Source organism: Bombyx mori, chromosome 17, assembly GCF_030269925.1.
Source record: "Bombyx mori chromosome 17, ASM3026992v2".
Lineage (NCBI taxonomy): Eukaryota > Metazoa > Arthropoda > Insecta > Lepidoptera > Bombycidae > Bombyx > Bombyx mori.
Genome location: NC_085123.1, coordinates 5,768,895 through 5,787,661, shown reverse-complemented (window position 1 = coordinate 5,787,661; position 18,767 = coordinate 5,768,895). Strand labels below are relative to the sequence as shown.

The following is an 18,767-nucleotide window of genomic DNA, read 5'->3' as shown; positions in this document are numbered from 1 at the left end:
GTTGGATTTTATTGACTATTCCAATTCAATAACGTACCTCAGAACTGATGAAGAATTACTACTTTGTCCATAATAATACTATGTGATCTTAACTGAATTGAAACAACTATATTTAATGTTTATTTTATTTCACGAGCAAAGTCGCTTCGTAAAGCAAGTATTGAAATGGCGACTCATATGAACTTTGGAATTTGATACTTGCACTCAATCGATATAATTTATACTGCACTTTGCGCTCAGGCTGGTTTTGGCCTTCATTTTTTTTTGATTTAGCCAATACAGATTCTAAGGTCAAGATTTCTGTGACAGTTTAAACTCCGGTAAATAATCTTTTGCATGACCTGATGCATGACCACGACCACTCTGTCAAGAGTGTACGAATAGGAAGAAGAAATAATCTTTTAATTTATTTGACTAGTTAAAATCCGGCAACACGTTTTATATTTTCTATCTTGAAATCATTAATTTATTAGAAATTATTTTTAAACGAATTTCAATGTAATTCTCTGAGAAAACTCAAAAACTATTATAGTTAAAAGAAGAAAGTTAAAGATTGTATATTTTATTAAAACAATAATTGAGTAAAAACATAGCGTTTTCTCATTTGATTATATTTACATTACTTTCAATAACTTAGCTAATATTTATTTATATTAGTTAATCATTATTAACCCTTTTATGATATACGATACGCAAAAAAAAATACATGTATTTTTACTTACAAAAAAAAAACACTTTTACAATATTAACGTAAAAATTTGTACTCACAAAACTTGAAGAGATGAGAAACAAAAAAAAAATCAACTCAGTAACAGAACAAAACGAAACGGCGAGGGCGATCCGAACAGTTATGTGTGTAACAATTCATTTAGCCACACTCCCAAATTGAATGGTCACGTTTAACGAAATGAACACATAGAGCTCGTTAAATTAATTCCTTATGTACGCGGCACGCACCACAAAAAGCCGTGAAAATTTCAACTAGTTTCGAGATACGGGTAAGCGTTTCGGTAATACGAGTAATGAGTTTTATGATTGTGATCAATTGTGTATTTAGTGCGAGTGAGTTTTTTTAGCGTTCTCGATAGCGTAAAAGTTAACCCAATTTTGTATTTTTTTTTTTATTGCTTAGATGTGTGGACGAGCTCACAGCCCACCTGGTGTTAAGTGGTTACTGGAGCCCATAGACATCTACAACGTAAATGCGCCACACACCTTGAGATATAACTTCTAAGGTCTCAGTATAGTCACAACGGCTGCCCCACCCTTCAAACCGAAACGCATTACTGCTTCACGGCAGAAATAAGCGGGGCGGTGGTACCTACCCGTGCGGACTCACAAGAGGTCCTACCACCAGTAACATGCAGTCGGAACAGCGTCCCTAACGGCAAACGATCCCATCCCATAGGAATATGGGTTTCCAGTAGCCTTTTTTGCCACATACCATCCGGCTATGGAATGAGCTCCCCTCCAGGGTGTTTCCCGAGCGCTATGAAATGTTCTTCTTCAAATGAGGCTTGTGGAGAGTATTAAGTGGTAGGCAGCGGCTTGGCTCTGCCCCTGGCATTGCTGGAGTCCATGGGCGACGGTAACCACTCACCATCAGGTGGGCCATATGCTCCTCTGCCTACAAAGGCAATTAAAAAAAAATGAGCTAACTTTTACGCCATCGAGAACGTTAAAAAACTCGCACTAAGCAAACAAGTCTAATCAACATTTTTTCGGGATTAATAATGATTTTACTTGCATTTGGACTTTTGCTGTAAACGAAAAGACGGGCTCACGACCTATTCGGTTCGTTATATAGACCACAATGACTATTACTTTACTGTTTTAATTTACAAGCAAATCGCATGAATGCTTCGCCGGAATATTGACCTTAAGAAGTATTGTAAGCTCGCAAGGGTGGGCCCGGCGAACCAGTCATGCGTTCTGTATTAAAAGGTGGGAGAGTTGTTATACGAGACTTCAATATAATCTTTCAAGGTGGGTGGCTGCATTCACGATATAATATCTATGGGCTGCGGTAATCTTATACCATCAGGTAGACCGTGGGCTCTTTCACCCAACTACAGAATAGAAAACGAGTTGTTTTTGTTTTCAAACATGGCGACTCCCGTCTTCTGAGTAAATGAAATATTGAATCTTAAAATTTGCATCATGGTAAATTTATATATGACTTGCTGACCCGGCAGACTTCGTAGTGCCTCAATCGATAAATAAAAGACCTAAGCTTTTGTATATAATAAACTTAAAACAAACAAAAGGAATCCGTCCGACGGGGCACACATCGAAGGAAAACAAAATTGTTATTTTTATTTAATTCCGAGCATTTTCATAAATATCTACCTTTTAAACCTTCTCTGGACTTCCACAAATAATTTAATACCAAAATTAGCCAAATCGGACCAGCCGTTCTCGAGTTTTAGCGAGACTAACGAACAGCAATTCATGTTTATATATATAGATTTTCGTTTGGAATCACAGAATACATGGTCAAGTTAAAGCAGAATTTTCAAAATTATTCATTGTGTTCGAAGGAACGACTTCTTAGGAAGAGCAACCGCCTTGTAATCAATTGAAGCCTTTCAAAGCTGAATGACGAAAACGCAGGGTTATGTTACTTGTTTATTTTTTAATTATTGTGTTTCGATTTGGTACTGCCGTTTCTTTGGCAAGCAATAACGCGTTCCTAATTTAAGTCTGGAAACGCAGATATTCCACTGTTGTTTAGGCTTAGATAATGAATGTAAATAATCATATGTTCTTTATGCATGCCTCCAGGATTAGCGGTATTTACATTGTTGTTGTATGTGAATATTGAGTATTTAGTAGACGTAAAACTTTTGCATTTATGTAAAATGATGATAAGTACATACATAATTGATACTATTCTTTACGGTTCTATATTAATACAGAGGTCTAAAGTATTCGAAACTTCGGAAATAATTTAATGCGAGAATAAAAAATCACGAGATTTATCCGTGAAAATAATTTTCATTATTTCTACGACTCGTGAAAACCGAGGAAAATATTATTATTATAAGTAGGCTGTCTATGGAAACACTATCCTGACTTTAGGTGGTCAAAGCCGACATCGGCATTGAGATAGTGGGCCGAAGTAATATTTGACGGCTTGTCTCGTTCTTCAAGACGCATGCCCTCATCAGAAAAATGCATGATCTGGTGCCCTAAAGATTTTCATTACGACTTACCCGTAATTACATTTTTCACGTTCGTTTTTTATTACACTATGTTTGATTCTTTCATCGCGAAAGTTCACCAATACATTAAGTAAGCTAAGTAGTTATTTCTTTTTTAAAAAATGTCCTACTGAATTTGGACACTATCACAACCGCATCACTTAATAAGAATACACCGGGAATTATATGTTTTAGGACACGCGAAAAATCTAGACGGAATATTTTTTTAAAATTCAAATTCACAATCCAATTATTATACTGGTAAAAGGTACAGAATAAAAAAAGGGTCTCTTCATGCCCGTCGGTTTCAGTCAGGGTTCCATTAACCAAACTTGGCACAACGACGCTTACATCCTTTGCCAAACCATAACTCAAACTTATTTTGATTTTCTGCTAAAAAAATATATGATACTGACGCTAGAATGCATGTTACAGAACAAGTATATGTTGCTTGAACATATTATTATAACTATCGAGAAAGCGGTCAACCCACTCTCTCATACCAGTTTTCTAGTACCTCGAAATTTGCTCGACCCGCTCGACCAAATTTAAGGAAATCAGTTCTCTTAGTTACAAAAAAAATGTTTGACTTGGCACCGATTGATATTTTTCTTCAGTCGCGGTGAGGAATTGTCAAACTCAAGGTACTTCGAAACGTACTTCATGGTGTAAGAGGAAACGTTACGTTATTATTTTCTTGTTCATCATAGCTCTTTTAAAATAAGTGGTTCTCTTTTCGTATGTAGCAGTAGAAATATTTTCTCAAGGGTTTAAATGAAAAATTCAATTTTTTTTTATAGGAAGAATTACTGGTTGCCCGGAGACTTTTCCAGTTTTACCAGGACAACTGGGCTAGCAAATGCTTAGCCATAAAGTCGAGTACAACCGACCATCGAAATAATATTATGAACATATTTGAAAGATTCTTGAGGAGATCTTAAATGTATCCTCCCTCGACTGAGTCGAGGCCGATGTATTTTCGATTAGTCTTACAATATCAGTGTCGTAGTCTGTATCTTATACCTTTAAACGAGCAATTCTTGTATATTAATATATATATCATCTGAATCTCGGAAACGGCTCCAACGATTTTCATAAAATTTAGTATACAGGGGATTTCGGGGGCGATAAATCGGTTTGGCTACGATTTGTTTTCAGAAAATGTTGTTTTATTCGTGTTTTCAATAATCAACTCATCCCGACATCTATTGACGAATAATAATACAATTTTACTAATTGAGGGCAACTAACCGCTTTAAAGACACAACAAGAGGGCGCTATAAAAAAAAAAAGAGCAAAGCTCGGTCATCATCTAGTTTGTAGTTAAAGCAAAATACCATATAGTATAATATAATAATAGACGTCTCTAGTAATACTATTATTACCTAAAATACTCATTTTTACGATCCGAATTTTACTTAGAATTGTACCCTTTTAGTGAATACGAATGTCCACTCTTTTAGGCCTCGCTCAATGTTATGTAATATTGAGACACTTTTCCAAAAAAAAAACTCGAAGCTGAGATCGATATTTGTAGGTCAAACAAGAACAAGGTCAAGCAAGGTTGTCTGCTGTATTGTTGTTGAATTTGTAACATTGTGTAATAAAGTACCTACACTAATTTTTAACACACTGTTTCTAACTTTGTATTTATGCATGTAGGTAAGTATGACGTATATTTGAAACGGAATTATTGAATGTAATTTTTATCCATTACAAGACATCCCGATTGACTTGAAAAAATTCAACACGTATCAAAGACCGAGGTCAATACTATAATATACTACTAAAATACTATCATCATCATTCTCATGCCCTTCTCCCAGTCACCTGGGGTCGGCGCAACATGTTTTCTCCTTCCATACTCTTCAATCATATACCATTTCTTCGCTCACTCCCCTCTTACCTATATCTTTCACGCAATCCATCCATTTCTTCTTAGGTCTACCTCTTCCTCTGTATCCTTCTACATTCATGGTTAACACTCTCATAATAACCTCATTTTCATTTAGTCTCATCACATGTCCATACCATTTCAAAGCGCACTTCTCAGCTTCTCTGTCACAGGTGCCACTTTCAGACTTTCTACAACGTATTGATTCCGTATTCTATTAATTTTCGTTACTCCACACATCCATCGCAACATTCGCATCTCTGCTGCATGCAACTACTACTACAATACGATAATATCTTTAATACGATTAGTATCAATAAGATATAAAAAGGTACCATTAATTGTTAGTGCAATTTGCTATTTAAGCAAGTTACTGACGGTAGGCAGCGGCTTGGCTCTGCCTCTGGTATTGCTGATGTCCATGACCGACAGTAATCACTCACCATCAGGTGGGCCGCATACTCGTCTGCCTACACGGGCAATAAATAAAAAATATAAGCGCGTATTTCAAATTTTAAACTACGCTCTTTATTTCTGGACTATTAAGGAAGATGACAACCACAAATCAAAACTGTTTTATGAAGCTTGATATCTAATTAAACGTCTGAGGTATAATTTTTTTTTTTAAATACACAGACGCGATAACTTCCTTCACAGTGATTTTGAGTGTGTCTCTTTGAGTTGTGGATCTTGTATGTATCTTTCAATTATTGTTGCATGTGGTGGATTGTGTGTGATGACCGAATTATTCCGTACCAATGCGAAACTATATTGCAGTAGTTACATTTAATTTTTATTATACTATTGTTTGGGTAAATTTTAGGAATACTTTTACGAATACATATATTTCTGGTACAACGTGCATTTTGTTGCAGACTGAAAATATTTTCAGTTAGGTATAATGTCTATAAATTGGTTAGAAAGTAATTTTTAATTGACTATAAAATGTTTTGTGTGATTTTATACTAGGAGACATGCGAGTCCGCGCGGGTCAGTACCATCGTCCTGCTCATTCTAACCACGAAGCAGTCATTCGGTTCGGTTAATAGGGCGGGAAAGCCCATTACACATTGAGACATCGACCTCATATCTCAAGATACATGACGAGACTCACGACATGATTTCTATAAGATCCAGTAGCTACTTGACATTGGATTGGCCGTGACCTAGTTATCATATAAAGAACAAAAAAAATCCACGCGAAATTATTATTTTTGTCCAACCATATAAACGCGCATACAAATTTAATAAACAATTGGCCAAAGTCCACACGATTCTACCTTGACTATGACTTGTCATAATGAATTTTCGGAAATTATTCAATGCTAGGTTTTATAAGCGTGTATAATATATAATCCATATAGCATTTAAATATCTCCATCGTGACATAAGCAGAGTAATTAAATGATTTAAGTATAACGCATATTCGGTAGGTATATATGTAACAAGTTATCTTGATAAATTGATATGAGTGAAAGCAGAAAAAAGTAATCAACTCTTTTAGTTTTATTACGAAGTGAAAAAAAAGACTTGAATGACATAAAAAATCGTTATTGTCCAATTAATATAAACGAACGAAGTTAACGGAGAGTTTACATTAAAATAATCTCACCTAACAGCACACGTGCGACACGAATGAGTTATCAAAGCAACTGCTAATGTTTTCATTCATCACCTGATAGCAGAATGTAAACATTGAATATGTAGAAACTGCAGTGAGCGAACGCGTTAGAAAGGGACGCATGCGTTTCCTGATTAGCGTAAAAGAGACGGTTGGATTAGAGCTGCCCCAAATTCGCGGTTCGCGGTTTGGTGAGTCTAGAGGCGAGTAGCGAAAGAGGGTTTGCGTCCGTCTCACATCGCTACCGAGTTGTGACTATGTTATTCTGAATGCTCTGCTCTTGCTGTTTCCCAACAGGGTTATTCTTGGAGACAATTATTATTGTACGTTTAACATTCTTTTGTTATTTTGAACTACAAATAATTGAACAATTAAATTGTTCTTAAAATATAAATACATATTCAAATTGTATGTACTGGGATTGAGATTCGAATAACAGTTACGATCGTGAAGTCCATACGCGCTTTTTTTCCCACGATTTGTACGTAAATGGTAAAGTGGACGGAAAGAGACGTGCTGGGCGAAGAAAAAAGTCATGGCTCCGGAATATCCGGGAGTGGACCGGTATTGCCTCCATCGCACAGCTGTTCCGGCTGGCTACTGACAGAAAGGAATACAGAAAGCTAACGGCCAACCTTCAGGATTGAAGAGGCACTGGAAGAAGAAGAAGTACGTAAATCGTATCTCGAGTGTTTTTTATCATCAAGTTATTTCCGACGATAAGTTAATTTTTTAAAGCAGTATTAATTATATATTCGTGAAATATTAGATACTTCGGTCCATTGAAATTTCACTAATTACATAGATATTACATATTACTTCCTATCACATTCAAACTAAATCTCATTTAGTTTTATTATCACGTGGTTCAATTTTACAAAGTATTTACTGTTTAAATGGCAAAGTGATAACTGAAAATTTAACGACTTCTTAAAAAAATATATATATTAACTTATTTATGCAGAATTGACCTCCGGGCATCAGCTGACGTAAAAGAAAGACCCAATGATCTATATAAGTTATGTATACAAACGGCTGGAATGTATAGCAACGGTGTACGTACTACGTCGTGACGTCACGCCATTCAAGAACCGGTACAGTGAAAACTTCAATGAACACACACACCCACCTATTACAGTTTACCTGCATAATCGAATTCACAACGCTGGAATGTAAATGTTAGTTTATATCTTTTAAAAGAAACGTGTTATATCACAGTAAATATCGATATATATATTTTTTTAATTCGATTCTATTAACTGTCCTGTTTTAATATGAGTAGCGGCATTCACATTGTGATGACTATCATATGGTCCACTGTAATCAACGGAACGAAAGATAAACATAGATTTGGATGTAATGATTTCAAATAAGTTAAATCGATTTTAACAATAATACGTTTCGGTTTGAAGGGTGGGGGCAGCCGTTGTAACTATATTGAGATCTTAGAACTCATATCTCAAGGTGGGTGACGGCATTTACGTCATACGTGTCTATGGGCTTCGGTAACCACTTAACACTAGGTGGGTTGTGAGCTCGTCCGCCTATCTATGCAATAAAATAAATAAATAATAATAATAATTTCCCTTAAATAAATCTGCTGAATTTTGTTACTGTAAAATAATAATAATAATAAAAACATTTATTTCAGAAAAAATCCATAAAATAATAATAATACAATAGTCAGCACACAATGAAGTCAAATATATATTTATTCGAGTGTTAAACTCTCTAAAAAATTGTTTTAAAGTCGTCAAGAAACGTTTATGTGATCAGCCTTTAACTTTGATAATCCTTAATAAAAAAATTATTTATAGAGTTATTTGTCCTCTACCGTAGCCCTCTGGTTGTACAATTATGTATACTAGAGGTCCCACAGTAGTCGAAATTCGACTATAATTAATTGGAATTCTAAGTTTGTACACATACTATAATCTCAAATTTCGCCAAGGCTGCACTATAAAAAAATATTAATAAAAACAAACAATATTTAATCTATTCTCAATTTGACCACAGACGTCAAGAACAAAAGTTTGACAATAAATAGTATGCATGCGTGTGTGCCTCAAATACATGGTATGTGGTGTGTGTAATGTTTTCTTTATTGATTTAATGTATCTTTTATGCATTATTTTAAAAAAATATTAGCATTGTGCACTCCTTCTCTATATTCTCTATGAGTAAGTGTGGAAAATTTCAGCCGCCTCCGTCCGCGCAATTTTCGTAAAAAGGGATACAAAGTTTTTGCTTCACGTATTAATATATAGATACCCTAATATATTATAGCCCATATAATTATACCCTTTAACCTAACCACAGGATCCTCAAAAATAAATTCTGGGAACACTCGAGTACCTTTTGTTTAAGTAGGTATTATTATCAACACACTAACTTTACTATTAAAAAAAATATAAACGATATAACCTAGACAGAAATCACTTTAATTGTAACCAACAATGTAAATTAACTAAGGTTAACAAAATGCAACTAAATCTTGACAACAACTAAACTTTGACAATAATAACTTTGAATAATAAAATACAACGATTGTGCAACGATGTGAACGTCCGTCCGTCCCGACTGTCGCAAGCAAAAGAGAGCGATGCCTTGCGCCAACGCGCCTCGAGCACAAACGCGCCCCTCCAACAACATCTCGCCACGCGCCCTCCCGACATCACACCATCCTTGACGTCACTTAGGCCACGCCTCCAATGTCATCATCATCTTCTAACACGGCCTCTCCTGACGGCGGAGCGTCCTCGCCCGCATTAATAGGTCCGTCTAGAGGTACTATGTCGTCATGGTGGTGTGATGGACCGGCGACAATACCTTCCTCAGAGCTATTCTCATCACCTAAAAATAGATTGTTTGCATTAAAAATGACACACAGAAATGCAATATTATGTTGCTGACCGTTGGGAAGTTGTTGTTCAGTGACAATTTCCGTAGCATGTCTTCACAAATTCTTCCAGTGGCAGAGCCCTCAGGTTGCCCGAGACAGTGACCGCAGTATATCTCAAAATAAGTTAATTTATGCAGTGGCAGAGCCCTCAGGTTGCCCGAGACAGTGACCGCAGTATATCTCAAAATAAGTTAATGTCTTATTGTATACAGTGGCAGAGCCCTCAGGTTGCCCGAGACAGTGACCGCAGTATATCTCAAAATAAAACAGTTGTCAGAGCCCTCAGGATGACCAACAAGTAGTAAAGACCGGCTTCATTTATGCCAGTTAAATGACAAAAAGAAACAAACCCAATTACTGTTACAAATTATGCTCACACTCGAAAAATGCGGTGCACACATCCGGCCGAATCCGCATCTAACCATACTGCTCAAAAAATAAACGGGAAGTAAAGCACCGTCGTGCCCACCTCAACCTCAAAAATGGGAAGTAAAGCACCGAAGTGCCCACCTCGACCTTCACATATTAATTTCGAAGAAAAGGCTGCATGTCACCGGGGTCCACTCGTAAGGATGATGTGGAAGCAGGGCAGCCGTCCCAGCTCCAGTCTGCTCCCACGATGCGAGGCTGCACCACGTGTGGCGGGCGTCCCGCTCGACCGTCCTGATAGATAATCCGTTGGGTAGTCCGCAGCAGCAGGCCGCAGACTAAGCGACATCGCCCTCTGCGTCACTGCCAGTCGTACAGCACCGTGCAGTCGGCGGCATGCGAGCCACACGTGCGGTATGCACGTCAGAAGTAGGTGAGCGCGCGCATGCAGCGGCACGCGAGCAACACGTGCAGTATGCACGTCTGAAGCAGGCGAGCGCGCGCAGCCAGCGGTACGCGAGCAGTGCGCGCAGTCTGCACGCCAGAAGTAGGCGAACGCGCGCAGGCAGCGGCACGCGAGCAACACGTGCAGTCTGCACGGCTCTGCGCTCTCCTGCTGGAGCACGGCGCCGACTCGCTAGTGACCTCACACGTCAGCGACAACGCCCTGCGTCTGTGAACAAATCAGACAGAAGGCGCTTCCATTGTCAAAGTTTAGATAGCACCTGCAATGCTCCAATAATCCTGTTCGTCACGCCGTCCATCTGCTGACCAGCACTGCTACACACACCCGCCGATTTGCATGACGCTGTTCCAGGGTACTCAGGTGCACATGAGTCACCCCCTTCGACGGAAACCATTGCTGCTGGTGGCAAAAATAACTGCGCGTGGCGTTCGGTACAAGAGTGCGACAGCGTATTGCGATTAGACGGTACCGGTAAAGTGGTCATTAATCTCACGATCTCACGAGTACAATTATGTTCTAAACAACGGTTCCACGGAACTATGCCAGGAGACATCCTGCGGCGTAGGTGTCTTGCTCTTCCTACACACAGCACGATCGCGACGATGATTAATGCAACACACTCCTAAATCGAGAATTCGAGCGGTCATGACAGCGTCGATGAGAATGATCACGCTAGATTTCAAGATCGACGTCCCGTCATATTTCAAAATCACGTGGTTTTATTATTTTTACCTCTACCTGTACTTGACTTTGACATTTCGACTTTGTTTTAGAACAATGTTTCAGAATAGCACACAGTAGGCTTAAGGATACACACAAAGATATGAAAACTTTATGCGTATCCCACTTCTGATATTATCAACACACTAACTTTACTATTAAAAAAAATATAAACGATATAACCTAGACAGAAATCACTTTAATTGTAACCAACAATGTAAATTAACTAAGGTTAACAAAATGCAACTAAATCTTGACAACAACTAAACTTTGACAATAATAACTTTGAATAATAAAATACAACGATTGTGCAACGATGTGAACGTCCGTCCGTCCCGACTGTCGCAAGCAAAAGAGAGCGATGCCTTGCGCCAACGCGCCTCGAGCACAAACGCGCCCCTCCAACAACATCTCGCCACGCGCCCTCCCGACATCACACCATCCTTGACGTCACTTAGGCCACGCCTCCAATGTCATCATCATCTTCTAACAGTATAGTAATCGGCAAACTTCTTGAGCAAATGACCTTGACTGCGCAGAACCGAATTTTAGGTCACTTTGGTGGTGAGGGTGAGGCGCGACGGCAGGGGAAATCGTATCGAGCGCGTTATTGGTAGATCAGTCGAACCTTGCGTCCCGCACCGCGCCCTCATTCCGCTTGCTCCCAAAAGTACGCTTGCGTACAGTGGAAAGTCTATCGTTATTAATCGTTAAGTTATTTGTTATAATTGCTTGTGGACTTTGTTGCCATTGCTATTTGTTGAGTGTTTGTTGATTTTTTATAAAACATACACTATGCCGTGACAAACTGGTGTAGTACTTAAAAGAAAGGGTAGAAAATTTGTGTACGACGTATATTGCTTCATTATAAAACAGGGGAAGAATGATATGGAAAAATTAAAACAGACTTCGGAAGCAACAAAAACATCAGTGAGTACTGTTAGGTGCATTATTAACGAAGCTAAAGGCTCTGGCTTGCTCGCAGTGTTTCGGACTCCGGGTAAGAAAAGATCAGGGAAGAAGAAAGTTACCGGAATGGATAGTTTCGTTCAATCTGTAATAAAAAGATGTAATCATAATAACTACATAACAAGCAGCGAAACTCCGTACCGTAGAAAGGCTTCGAAGAATTTAAAGAAGATATACATTTTAATGGCTCGGAATGAAGCTTACGACGAATTATGAAAGAGCTAGGCTTCAGATGGAAAAAAAGAACACAAAATAATCGGAAGCTGGTAAATGAAAAAAGTAACATTCGATTACTACGAATCGAATATCTTCAAAAAATAATTAATTATAGACAAAAAAGAAGACCGAATCGACAGAGTTGTAAACTACGCCGATGAGCCCTATGTCGACTCGTCACGATGATAGCGACTCGGGTGATGAAAACAGTGATGATGATGATGGTCAAGATTATGATAACGAAAAAAAAATTACAAATACCAGCTTCGCTTTAACTGAACCAAGACCTGGCAACAGCTCTAGTTTTGACTTAATAGAAGGAATATCTATTTTACCCCAAGATTAAAATATTACAATTATTAACCTATATGTTTTGTTGATGTTCTAATAAATATATAAATAAATACATATGTTGATTTTAATAATTTAATAGCATTATGACGCAGAGTAAGTAATGTTTTTGCACGTGAGTGTACCATGCGCAAACTTACCCCCACTACGTCAACAAATGCTCAAGAAGTTTGCCGGTTATTATACATCCTACTTACGTTTAATATTACAAACTTTTATTACCCGACCTCTTTTCGAGTAGTATCGAGAAATGTGTTTTTTTTTTAATTTAGTTGTCACCTCTTGTACTTCTAAAGAGGTTTTGTGAACCGTTTTGTGAAACATAAATAGTGTTGTTTTACATACAATACATCGCATAGCATTGTGTGTTCATGATTTTAGTATTCAGTAATTGTACAATTCAATGAAAAGACTATCGTCTTTATTAAGAAACGAACGGTACATTTTACGTACGAATCGGAGAGTCTAAATCAAATAAAATTGTCATGTTTTTTGTTTGTATATGTTTACCGACGATGTCGTGGTTGATTCGGTGTCAAACGTTTAACTCACAGCCTAAACACTAATAGGACGTCTTGTGAGTCCGCGCGGGTGGGTACCACCGCCCTGCCTATTTCTGCCGTGAAGCAGTAATGCGTTTCGGTTTGAAGGGTGGGGCAGCCGTTGCACTATACTGAGATCTTAGAACTCATATCTCAAGGTAAGTGACGGCATTTACGTTGTAGATGTCTATGGGCTCCAGTAACCACTTAACACCAGGTGGGCCGTGCGAACGTCCCTCCACTTATGCAATAAAAAATTAAAAAAAAACCTTCCTTGAGACATGAGGCCGAAGTCGCAACCGAAGCGTATTCCAGCTGTTCCACCCTTGAACACCCAAACGACCTAACTAATGAAGATCGAATTCAGTGGAACATTAACCAAGCTCACCGTCTAACGTAAGGGACACAGTTTGTTATGTAAACAAAATTGTTCGTAGTCATAACATGCGGGTGCGCCCGTAAGTTTCTTTGCTTTTTACTTTTTAAGTTCAGTCGTGAATAAACGCTTCGATTAACCAGTTGTGTTATTTAATTATCTCACTTCCGACAACGCCCTGAACTATTATTGGCCACTACTAAAATAACTCCTAAAGTCACATAAAATATAGAAAAAAAAGGTCTTACATACATCATACAAAATTTAAGTATGTATACCTAAGTAATATAATGAAAATGCACTAACACATTTTCTAAAGCAGGGAGCTTTCGTAAAAGTAGATCTGATTTCAAGCGTGGAAGCTCCTCTGGCTTCATCGGGACTGATGGGCGAGCTGAAAAACTTTGCTAAGATGTGCTCAAGCTAGAGCGATGCTTCGCTGAATCTACCACAGGATCGGAATCGCGACCCACTGAGAAGATTCGGCGAGAATCTGTGGGCAACCCACTTCTTGATTTTGTCTAAGTTGCTCTTCTCGCAACGGTCCTAATAGGAAATATACAGATGAGTCTATGTTAAAATAAATACATATATTTTACTACCAAAAAGCATATGATTGACTACTGTTCTTAATCACCCAACAAAAACCCAAACTCAAAGAAAATAAGCAATGGCCTTAAGATGAAATAGCAACTTATTATGTAGTTTTATTTCAAAAAATACTCTTCCGTAACTAAATACAATGTCGATAAGAAAAATAACATTCATTTCTCAACTTCAAAGTTAAACAAAAGCATGATTCGGCAGTCTCATTCGAGTAGTCACAGTGGATGCGCGTGCCGCACGTCGTTCAGTCGGAGTCGTGTTTTGTCTACTTACGAGTTAGTGAAGTACCCTACATTAATTGTGATCATAGTGTATTTAAATAGGGCTACTCCTGGAAACAGGAGCCCCTACAAAAATAATGTTTAGTCACCCAACGTCCCAAAAACCAACAACGTCACAACCCACAATGATGCCATCAACACCCAAACCATCAAGTTATGCCAACGTAACGTCTTCAACATGTTTTCCAAAAAAAGATCAAGCCATAATATTGGATTCTATTGACGGAATAACCCTTAAAGAGTATCTTGTTGCCTTATCAGCTATAACACCAGCCGCAAACATTCGTTTTATATCACGCATATCGAATGCTAGAATATGCATTTATTTAGACTCTAAGAAAACGGCCGACAACTTAATCGATAAAAAAGTAAAAGTTAACATAAAATCCAACGCACTCGAAATAAAACCGTTAATTACAAGAAATAAAAGAATCGTCCTATCTAACGTCTGTCCAGTCATTCCTAATCATATTATAGAACAAAAATTTGAAGAACTACGCATAAAGATTATGTCACCTATAACCTTCATGAAAATTGGTGTGAGTGACCCAGGCTTCTCACACATTTTGAGTTTTAGGCGACAACTTTTTATTAGTCCCGAGGACGAAATTCACCTGCCAGAATCTTTTCAAGTAACATTCGAAGGAACCAACTATTGGATTTATACTTCTACCGATGCTTTGAAATGTTTTTCTTGTAATTCATTAGGTCATTTAGCCAAGAATTGCACACAAAATGAACAAAACTTAGAAAAAGAAACTGACAATGAAATAACTGAATCTTTCAATGAGTTACAAGGTTTCTCCTTACCGACCCCATTAAAAGGAAAAAAACGAATTCACTCACCTACCATAACCGAATCTTCAAAAACTGGAATCAATGAAGAACTACAAAATGATGAATCAGATAAGATGGAATTTGAGACTGATGAAACAGGAAGCAATATCTCAATAGAAGATAATGTTGACATAAACAAGAAAACACAAAAAAAATTAAAGAAAACTGACACCCGGACTAATGAGGAAATTTGGGACAATATTCGTGAAAATATGACAGATTTAATTAAAGAAAATTCCTTCCCTATCAATTTAGACCAATTTATCAGTTTATTAGAAAACTCAAGTGGAAAACAAAATGTTAGAGAATTAGTATTTTCATATACAGATAATGTTAAAGATCTCATAAAAATGTGCAACAAACTACATAGTAAAATGAACAAAAGTTTGAAAAATAGATGTTCACGCCTATCTAGGAAACTACATGAATTGCTAAACCCTAACCCTATCTTGATGTCAGACAGAGACGAATAAAAAACTTTATTTTCACACAAATAGGAAATAATTTATACACACAACAACAATATATATTTATACACACTATAACAAACTATATACTAAAATAATTAATATAAATTTCTATATCTGATTAGAATGGATATTTTGCAGTGGAATATCAATGGCTATTTCAAGAGACTTGAAAATATTAAATTATTGGTAAATCATACATGGCCAACATGTATCTGTTTTCAAGAAACTAATTTTAGCTCCAACTATTGCGCTTTTATGTCAGGATATGAAAAGTTTTATAGAAATCGAACACAGAGTGGTAGGGCTAGTGGTGGAGTAGTCATTTATATTAAACCTCATACAATTCCTGAGGAAATAAAATTAAACACAAACCTTGAAGCAATAGCAATAAAAATTAAATTTCCATTTTCAATTACAATGTGTAACATATATATACCGAATAGTCATCGATTAGATAAACAAGAATTTAATAAGCTCATTGAGCAACTACCAAAACCCTATATAATTTTAGGTGATTTTAACAGCCATCATTTTTATTGGGGCTCGAACAAATGTGATAGTAGAGGTAAAATAATAGCAGAATGGCTCGATGAAAATGATAATGTTGCTTTATTAAATAATGGACAACCCACCCATTTTGATAGTAATACTGGTCGCACTAGTAATATAGACCTCTCAATGGCTTCACAAAATATAATGTCATATTTTGAATGGAATGCCTTAGATGATTTATATGATAGTGACCATTTTCCAATTTTAATTAAATCTCAAATCTCTAATGATAATGTCCCAGAAAATATGAAAGTACCACAAAAATGGAAGACTGATAAAGCCAATTGGATTATGTTTAGTGAAGAGATTAATAAATATATTACAGAATTACCTGCTTTAAATATAGATACGCCTAAATATTCTGTCAATGAATACCTTGAAAAATTTACTGAAGTTATTCTTAAAGCAGCACAAAAATCTATACCTAAAACGTTCGGGATATTAAGAAAAAATAACTTACCTTGGTGGACAGATGAATGTAAAACTGCAACTAAAGAAACTAAAAAAGCATTTAAACTGTTTAAGCGATATGCCAGAAATGAACCTAATTCAAATTACAAAATTGATTATAAAAAAAAACGAGCTTATTGCAGAAGACTAGTTAAAGAAAATAGAAAAAAATATTGGGAAAATTGGGTCTCATCTATAAATAATAATACTCTTGTGGGTGATATATGGAAAAAGATACAAAAACTTAGTCATCGAAACACTAAATTTAATAATATAGTTCTAGAAAAAAATAATGGATCATTTACATCTAATCCTGTGGAAATTTCTAACTTATTGGCGAAAACATTTGCTACAAATTCTAGCTCTGAAAATTATGATCCAAAATTCCTTGATAACAAAAACTATCAAGAGACATATTCAAACTTTAATATTACTGAAAACTCTAACCCAATTAATGATGACATAACGTTACATGAATTGATACAAGTAATTACTCAATCCAAAAACTCCAGCCCTGGACCAGATAATATACCAAACATTATAATTAAGCATTTACCTGCGAGGGCATTAGAATATTTACTTCAACTTTATAATTTTGTATATAAAAAACAAGTATTCCCAGACAGTTGGAGAGAAGCTTTGGTTATTCCAATTTTAAAACCAGGCAAAATACCAAGTTTGCAATCCAGCTATAGACCCATATCTTTGACATGCAATATGTGTAAAATACTGGAAAAAATAATCAGCAAAAGAATCAGGTGGTATGTGGAAACCAATAAATATCTTTCAGCGTTTCAGTATGGTTTTCGGCAATACAGATCAACAACTGACTATTTGATCAATATTGAAAGTGAAATACTCGATAGTTTTGCAAATAGTAATTATTCAGTGGTAGTAGCCTTAGATATCGAAAAGGCATATGAAATGGTGTGGAAGCACAGAGTTCTGAAGTTATTACAGAATATTAACATTGTTGGCAATACTTTAGCTTTTATCAGGAACTTTCTCTCAAGTAGAACGATGAAAGTCAGAATTAACGACTACATGTCTGATCCTGTCCCTATAGAAAATGGACTACCCCAAGGTTCAGTACTAAGTGTTATTTTATTTTTAGTGGCCATAAATGACGTTCTTAATAATATTGAAAAACCAGTGAAGGGTTTCCTATTTGCCGATGACCTTACAATAATTTGTAGTGGCGGAACATTATGCCCTACCTTGAAGCTTATTCAAAATACACTTAATAATTTACAGGAATGGTCAGAAAGAGTTGGATTTAAATTTTCTAAAACAAAAACGGAATTTATGATATTTACAAATAAAAGAAAAGTATTTAGAAACACACAATTAACCTTAAATAATCATAGAATTAAAGAAGTAAGCAATTTAAAAATTTTAGGTTTGATATTTGATAAAAAACTGTCATGGAATACACACATAAATAACCTTAAATCAGAATGTTATAAAAGACTAAACATAATAAAGTCCTTATCATCCACTGGATGGGGGTCAGAAAAAAGTTGCTTAATTAATATATATCGTACTCTGATCAGGCAGAAAATAGATTATGGCTGCATTATTTATGATTCCGCCAAAAAACGAACACTAAATTCCTTAGAAAGTATCCAAAATACTGCTCTTCGTCTAAGTATTGGTGGTTTTAGAACAAGCCCCATTAAATGTATCCTAGTTGAAGCTGGTGAAATGCCATTAGAATTGAGAAGGAAACAACTTATACTTACATATGTAACAAATATATTAACTCAACCTGAAAATCCCACCTACCATTATTACACTAAAGTAACAGCAGTTGACACTGAATATGAACTCAAACCTAATTTACCTCAACCCTTACGAATCAGAGCAGTCAAATACTTAGATGAATTGAATCTTAAAATTCCAAAATTATTTACAAAAAAACTACTTACTTCTGGTCCATGGG

At 36.4% G+C, this 18,767-nt stretch overlaps 1 protein-coding gene across 5 annotated transcripts in view; it reads right to left on the bottom strand.

Annotated features, from left to right (window-relative positions):
- The window catches only part of LOC101735608 (mitochondrial uncoupling protein 4), a 40,141-nt gene that overhangs the window by 19,879 nt on the left and 1,495 nt on the right, over positions 1-18,767 (bottom strand). The window contains exon 1 of one of the 5 annotated variants that reach the window (XM_038016957.2): positions 6,710-6,976. The exons of 2 other annotated variants lie outside the window; for them this stretch is intronic. The gene's annotated coding sequence lies outside the window, so the exon portion shown is untranslated. Of the gene's footprint in view, positions 1-768; positions 905-6,709; positions 6,977-18,767 lie in introns of those variants that run through there. 2 more of the 5 variants (XM_038016964.2, XM_038016959.2) reach the window with 2 other exon arrangements.